At 46.2% G+C, this 6,832-nt stretch overlaps 1 pseudogene; it reads right to left on the reverse strand.

Annotated features, from left to right (window-relative positions):
- Positions 1-1,251: 1,251 nt before the first annotated feature.
- On the reverse strand, positions 1,252-5,476 carry LOC103750062 (annotated as a pseudogene).
- Positions 5,477-6,832: the final 1,356 nt, after the last annotated feature.

Below are 6,832 nucleotides of genomic sequence, written 5' to 3' on the forward strand. Positions count from 1 at the left end.
CCCTCTGCCCTAACCTCAGGATACATCTACACTGCTATAAAATAGTGCAATTTTAGCAGCAATGAGGGAAGTCCCACCTCATTCCTGGTCTATCTGTGTGCTGTGTGCTCATTTCCTAGGTAGCACCAATCTCCCAGGTATCAGGTGAGCAGAACAAGGAGACACAAGAACTGGCATGTTCATATGTCCTCTGGCTTGTGGAGGTGCCTAAAGTACTCAGCAAACACCAGTTGGGAGGTGTTGGCTCTATTTCTGTTGTTGCTTTGAGGCAACATCCTAGAAAGGCAGAGCCTGTCAAGGAAGACAATATGGTCTCTAAGCCATGTGGTGACTGGGCTTTCCAGCTGGCACTCAGCCTCCTGTTACCTTCCATCAGTCTCTACTACTAAAGCAAAGCCTACTTCAATTGGCAATAAACGGGGAATCAGCATCCTGGGAGGTGAGGGCCCAGGCTTTCCTTGTCTGTGTGACTTTGGTTACCACAAATGAGAACGAGTTGGACACAGAGGCTGTTCACCAGGCACCCAGAAGCAGCTTCAGACCCTCCTGTGTTCTTACTGATGGCTACAAAGAAACACAGTCTCCTATAAATAACTCTGCATCCAGTTTCCCATGTGGGTCAATGTAACATCCCCAGGCAAAATGTTATTAGCACAGATTAACAGGAGTTGCTGGGGGCATGTGGGGCTTGTTTATCAAAAGCCAATTTGCCAGGTCAGAAGCTCTTAGCCACTTTCACCCCAGAAACCTAAATACTGTCTCAGTACTCTCTGCAGAGCTCCACTGAGAAAAATGCAACCAGAGCTCTTCTGTGACATCAACTAAAAGGCAACACCTTGATCAGGCAGATCTGCTCCAAGGACAAGAGCAAACCGAAGGTGTGAACATGAAAGGAAGACAGCGACTAGGAGGCAAAAGGGCAAGGCAGGAGGACAAAAGTCAGAAAAACTGGGCCCAAATAAAAAACACCCAGCAATCCCAACAGCTCAGGCCAAACACCACCTTCTCTCTTCATTCCAGAAAAATCAACCTGGAGCAAATGGGCAGTAGGGAGCACAGTGTTTGGTAACAAAAATAGGAACAGCTGGGAAAACTGAAGCAACACCACTCTAATAAGCATGAAGTGACCAGGACAATTAACTAGCTGGACAGGAGGCACCTAGGGACCTGTGAGGTACAACCATATAGCCAGGCGTTTCTAACGGAGACTCCAGGTCTGACACCCAACGCCCACTCCAGCCTTGACCTGCCCTACGTCTGCAGCAGCACCTTTGGCTCAGACAATGAGCAGTAGAGAGTATATCCCAATTCGTCTATTTCTTGAGGGGTGAGCTCTGCAAATAGGTTCACCTTGGGGTTCAGGGCACTAGGCAGGACTCCAGCCTCCAAATAGCTGATGAGTCCCCTCAGGGCCTGCAGGAAACGGTCGGCCAGCATGTCTGGAGACCAGTCAGTCTCTTCTTGGGTCAAGTGGTGGATGACATTGGTTAGCTGGCTGGCAGTGAGGTGGCCCAGAGCCGGAGTGGACTTGCATATGGCCTTGAGGATTTTGAGATCAGCAACCAGAGTCAGCCTGGTTCAAATCCAGCAGGCAGTGCTGTCTCTGCAGGATGCAGGCTCAGCCACCACAGGTTGTCATACTGAGCTAGCCAGTGGGGTCTGGCCACCAAGACAGTGTCACCAAGGGTCACTGATGTCAGGAAGTCAATGACAAGATGTTTGTCCAGTTCATACTGCACTTCTAGTGTCAGGGCCTCTGGGGGTGGTGCTGGTCAGGTCACATAGTCCGAGAGGGACCCTATGGCTAGCCAGTTGATAGACCCTGCCACTACCTTCTCAAATGTGTCTGCCACTGTCTTCCGGGAGAGATAGCCACCTACAACACAGCTGTCCCAGTAACTGCTACCACGAGGAAAGTACTCTGGGTTCTCACGATGGACCAAAAAGAAATCAGGAACATTCATGATGGTGTCCTAGCTGGGGATGCATGACCACAGGTTCTGCTCCAGCACAAGGGGTATAATCTGTTGGATGTAGTCAGCTGTCACCACCTGAGATCATCATACAGGCTGCCACTCAAGTACATGTCCCGAATTGGCATGTCAGGCAGCTTGGCCCTCAGGAAGCTCCAGAACTCAGCACGTATGTCCACAGCAGCTTGGTTGGCCTGAGCCTGCGCTCCAGCAGGGATGGCTGCCGGGTTACCGTAGTAAGAAAGAAGTTTCTCCTGCAGGGACATGTGGAGTCGTGGCTGCTTCAAGTCTACCCTGCCAGCCCCTCCTGGCCATGGCTTGGGCCCGGGCGGGCAGAATGTATCTGTGTCAAAGGCTAAGGAGTCTGTGGGAAAGGTCTGCAGAGATCAGCTCAGGCCTGTCTTCATGTCCTTATTCAACAGTCGAGGGGAGCCCATCCAGTTTGGGTCTTCTCAGCTCCTCTTTTCAGAGTGACTCAGGCGGGTGGGGCTGGTAGGAGCACTGATTGCGGGATCGTACATCTGCTTAACTGCCAGTGTGGCGATGTCTAGCATAGCCGCTCCACCCACTCCCAGCACCAGCCCGGCATTGGAGAGCACAAAATCAATGGCCATGCCGATGCCTTTGTCATCCTTCTTGCCATTGCGCTCTTGCCATTGCTCACCTGAGGCTTCCTAATGCATCTTTAAGGTGGCGTGGGAGAGCACAGGAGTGTCTGCGGAAGGCACCTTTGTCCTCTTAGAATCAGGGTAGGAAGGGAAAAGAGGATCTAAATAAGCTCCCCTAGTTTGCTATGGAGGAAGCCTAGGCCCTTCTCCAGCTGCTTACCCCGGGCTTCTAGATCCTCGAGCTTCTGAGTTTTCTGGAACGCCCGGCAAATGGAAGCAAAGTAGAAGTCTTGATCAGTGTAGGAAGCTCTGGACCCTGACTCAGCAGAGTGCGGTAGACACTCAGCACTGCCTCTAGGCTCCACCCTGTCGGTCTTGGGAGACTGACAAGGACTGGGCGTCACACTCTGCAGGGTGCATGCAACCACTCCTCAGCTCTAGCCTCTCAACCCCATTCCTTTATTTATACATATACTTTTCGGTTTTTTTGTTTTTTTGTTTTTTTTTTTAAGTTTACTCCATTTCTCCCTGTCCTTCAGGCATCTGGGCAGGTATGGGCAAATTTGTGGAGACTTACTTCATTCCATGTTCCCTGAACTCCATAGGACCTATCCTAATCCCATGCCTATGAGTTGTGGCTATTGGTATGGACGATAGTGTAATGGAGTAGGAGAGGACTGGGATTTGGGAAAGAAATATTCAGTTTGGAGGTGGAAAGAAAACTCATTTTTCGTACTGATTTTTCTTTTGCACATAATTTTTGCTACAATAGGAAAATTGCTTTCTGATATGATACAAAGAGGAGAGGCTAGGTAAAATAAACTAGAAACAAATACAGGCTCTGCTTATTGGAGCTTTACATTTAAAACACATGAAAATTATGTTAAGAGGGGACAAAAGGGAAACAGGTGAACAAAACCCAAAATTCCTCTTCACTAGATAACTGCACAACTGTTTAAAGTAGGGAGAGTATCTAGGAACTGCACTAAAGGAGTTTTCTTGAATTAAAAAAAATCCATCATGATTAACCACATTATTTTCACTATCAGTCCAGGTTCAGATCCTAACCATGCTGCTGACTACCTCTCTGTCCTTGAACAAATGACCTAGGACATCTACAACTCTATCTTTCAATCTGTAAAAAGGAAGTAATATTAGTATGTATTTGAAAGCATAGTTGGGGCTGGTGAGATGGTGATAAAGACACCTGCTGTCAAGCCTGATGACTTGAGTTCCATCTCTGGGACCCTCAGCGTGAAAGGAGAGAGCAGACTCCAGCAAGTTGTTCTCTAACCTCCACATTTGCACCATGAAATTCTCTCTCTCTCTCTCTCTCTCTCTCTCTCTCTCTCTCTCTCTCTAATTATATAAATAAAAAAAACTAAATTATAAAATATACATTTTTCACCTGGGTATCTACAACTCTCTCTTTTTTTAAATGTCTCTCTCTCTCTCTCTCTCTCTCTCTCTCTCTCTAATTAAATAAATAAAAAAAACTGAATTTTAAAAAATCCATTGTTGACCTGGGAATTTACCAAGCTCTGTCTTGATTAATGCCTGTCTCAACTCTCAGCAGACAAGCTTGATTATACAGCAGATGGTGATTAACACAGAGAATCACAATTGATCAATGTATAGAGAATAAGAGTCTACAGACTGCTTATCCGTGAATAGGACACCTATATCAAAGTTCTGCTTTCCAAGGTTCAGGGATCATTGTGGAAGGGGGAGGGGGTTGATTGTAAGAGCTGGAGGACTTCGATGACCACAAGAAAACAGAGTTTTCCAGACAGCTGGTCAGTTACTCATATGAACTCTCAGCAGCGCTGACACACAAGTCCCGTGTAAGCTCAAGCAATACAAAATCCCAGTGTAGAAGTGGGGAAGTGGGGAGGAAATCCCAACACTATCTGAGGAACTACTGGCAACCCGACTTCTAGCAGTCAGTCTCATTTAAGGGTGAGACTCTTAGTAGTCTCTTTGTGTGGTGTGTGTGTGTGTGTGTGTAATAAGGGGGTGCAGATACAGCAGGAGATTTAAATATTATCAAAATATATTATATGAAATTCACAAAAATGAAATTAAAAAAGGAAAAAATGGTTTAATGAACTCAGAAATCACTTGCACCTAGAAAGTTGATCCACTGCAAAGTATTTTAGTTCTCACTGAATATAATAATGCACATCTATTTAGTCACTCGACCAAAAATAATCAAATAGAGCTTGGAAAATGGCTTACTCCATAAAGTGATGGGATTGCAAGCACGAGGGCCTGAGACTGTGTGTGGTGGCACACTCTTGTAATCCCAGCACTTGGGAGGCAGAGATAACAGGATCTCTGGAGCTCTCTGTTCAGCAATCCCAGTCTAATTGGAGAGCTCCAAGCCAGTGACAGCCCATGTCTCAAGGGAAAGGCAGACAGTATCTGAGAAAAACTTGAGGTTGACATCCCCACACCTACATGTACACACGCACACACACACACACACACACACACACACACATGCATACACACCCATGAATGTGCACACTTGTAGACCAGTCAGCAAACCTCTTCAAAAAGAACAATGCACACTGTTCCCATAAATTGCATCACACCTATCCAAAGACAAATGTTCATTCCCATAGCAATACTGCACTTGTTATTTAAATATTATCAGCTAGTCAGCGGAAAACACATTGTTATGAGAATTAAATGAGTCACATAAACTCGTATGTGTTTTCTGCTTGAAAAATACATTTTCTGATCCATAGCAGAGGTTAGACAGCCTCTGTATGAGTGGATGAAGTTGGGAGAGTTAAACAATTTGGGAAGTACTGAGAAGCATGAGTCAATAGAGCTCAAGAAAGAGATGGGAACCCTGAGAAAACATACTGTTTTGGCAATGGGTGACATTATTTAGAGTTACTTGTGACTGCATTGTACAGCCAGCTCTCTTGAGGTGTAGACCGAGTAGAATAAAAGTTCTTGGGAGTTACGGCCATCCTTATTTGAATCTTTTCCTTGCATCAGTTTGAGTAAGACTAGTCCATAATGACCAAGGGGGCAATCTGAATAGTCTCTCAAGTCTCCAATTTGCAAGCATCTTGTTCATATTAAACAATGCTTTAAAAAAAACATAAATTCCAATGGACTCTCATATAAACATTTGAAAATTGCACTGTTCTGACTTTTTTTCTAGTTCCCTATCTAGAACTTGTAATGCTAATTACTCTTGCCTTTACTTCTACTTCATATCTCCTGTTCATGATTCAAGGACTTTCTTTTCCCCCTAGAGATAAGAGTTATGGAATTTGGAAGTCTTTTAGATAGACACACTGAAGGGGTACCCCAATTGCCTCACACTGCGTCCCTGTTCAGAATGGAAGAAGCCAGAGCGGTCTGTGTCCCAGTTCCTATCCATAAGTTGGATAACCTCTTCAGAGGATGGTGTCATAAGAATAGGAGGTAGGAATTGGTTAAGCAGTTAGGGTAAAAATACCCCAAAGAAAAGTTGCCAGTTTCTTGGCTAAAACTCACAATGTCCTTGGGCCTCTTAGCAGCTTACTCTGTTCCAAAGGCCAAAAAGTGTCTAAAGTATTTGGGAACTTTTATCTAATCCTTAAAAGATTTTAGGGTTACCTCTTTAGAGGGGGGAATGTTAGAGTAGCAAAAAGCCACATAAAAAAAAAAGAAAGAAAGAAAGACAAAAGAGGAGATGTTAGGGAGAAAGGAGGAAATAAAGTCTTTGGAAGGCAGAGAGCTTTACAACAGCTAAGGGTTTTATGGAAGCAATTCTGTACCATTCTATATTTGGGCCCTGCGCCATTCCTAGTCTCGGGGCGCCAGTCACCTGGGGAACCAATACTACTTCCTGACCCTTCTCAACCAGAGAAACTCAGTCCCTTTCTTGGGCTCCAGGAGCACCACTTCTGGTCCTGGCCCCGCCCTCTCTTCTCTTTGCTTCCCTGGGCCTGCACCACCGGCAAACTCTCCTAGCCTGCACTACTATCCTCAGGCCTCTTGGGGTAAGTCTATAGCGCGCCGGGCTGCGCCGGGACTCCCTAAGCGACATTCACCCTTCCATCCCCCGCCTCGCCGTTCTATACTCCTAGTTTGGGCCCTGCGCCATTCCTAGTCTCGGGGCCCCAGTCACCTGGGGAACCAATACTGCTTCCTGACCCTTCTCAACCAGAGAAACTCAGTCCCTTTCTTGGGCTCCAGGAGCACCGCTTCTGGTCCTGGCCCTGCCCTCATCTCCCTCTACTTCCC

The sequence above is a fragment of the Nannospalax galili genome, unplaced genomic scaffold (assembly GCF_000622305.1).
Source record: "Nannospalax galili isolate Female #2095 unplaced genomic scaffold, S.galili_v1.0 scaffold25, whole genome shotgun sequence".
NCBI classification, from domain to species: Eukaryota; Metazoa; Chordata; class Mammalia; order Rodentia; family Spalacidae; genus Nannospalax; species Nannospalax galili.